This window comes from Aplysia californica, unplaced genomic scaffold, assembly GCF_000002075.1.
Source record: "Aplysia californica isolate F4 #8 unplaced genomic scaffold, AplCal3.0 scaffold01259, whole genome shotgun sequence".
Classification (NCBI taxonomy): Eukaryota; Metazoa; Mollusca; class Gastropoda; order Aplysiida; family Aplysiidae; genus Aplysia; species Aplysia californica.
Genome location: NW_004798529.1, coordinates 100,345 through 101,731, shown reverse-complemented (window position 1 = coordinate 101,731; position 1,387 = coordinate 100,345).

Sequence of the window (1,387 nt, the reverse complement as noted above, 5' to 3'; positions counted from 1 at the left end):
ACAATTCACTTCCATCCCATCTTATCTTTATTCTTTTACTCACATCAAGGAACATTCCAATATAATATTTTCAAAAGTGTAAAACTGAAAATTAAAGTTAAAATTAAAATTACCATATGAAACTGAAGAGCCCACAAGAAAGATACAATGCCAGTTATCAAACTCGAAGTTCCCAAATTACATTTAATTTATTATATATTTTAGAAATAAAACATTTTAAAAAATCACTTCCATCTTTTTATTCTTTTACTCATATTATCAAGGAACATTCAAATAGAGAATATTTTCAAAAGTGTAAAAATATGAACATTAAAATTAACATACCAAACGGAAGAGCTCACAAGAATGATGATGCAATGCTAAGTACCAAACTCAAAGTTCCCAAAGAACATTTTATTTATTTTATATTTTAGAAATAATTTTTGAAAAATTGCTTCCATATTTTTATTTTTTTTACTCACATTAAGGAACATTCATGTATATTTTCAAAAGTGTAAAAATATTGATACTAAAATTAAAATTAGAATTAACATATGAATCTGAAGAGCTCACGAGAATGATTTAATGCCAGGTATCAAACTCAAAGTTCACCAAGTCCGTTTAATTTATTTTTATACTTTTTGAATATGTTTTTTTCAAATCGCCTCCATAGATCCTGTATGTATTCTTTTACCCACATCAAGGAACATTCACATGTCTTTTCAAATGTGTAAAAATATGAAAATTAAAATTAAAATTTAAACTAACATATGAATTTAAAGAGCTCATAAGAACGATACAATGCCAGGTATAAAACTCAAAGTTCCCAAAGTACATTTAATTTATTTTAATATATTTTAGAAATATAAAAAACTTTCACTTCCATCTTTTTATTCTTTTACTAACATCAAGGAACATTTACATATATTTTCAAAAGTGTAAAAATACGAAAATGAAAATGAAATTGAAAATTAGCATATGAAATTGAAGAGCTCACAAGAATGACATAATGCAGGTATCAAACTCAAAGTTAACAAGGTATATTTAATTTTTTTTATAATTTTGAAATAAGAAAAAAAATCACTTCCATAGATCCTATATTTTTTTACCACATCAAGGAACATTCACATAATTTCTTTTCAAAGGTGTAAATATACGAAAATTAAAATTAAAATTAACATATGAAACTGAAGAGCACACAAAAATGATACAATGCCAGGTACCAAACTCAAAGTTCGCCATGTATATTTAGTCTTTATTTATTTATTTTAAATTTAAAAAAAAAATTCACACCCATCTTTATTCTTTTACTCACATCAAAGAACATTCATATATATGTTCAAAATTGTAAAAATATGAAAATTAAAATTTAGATTAACATATGGAACTGAAGAGCTCAAAAGAATGA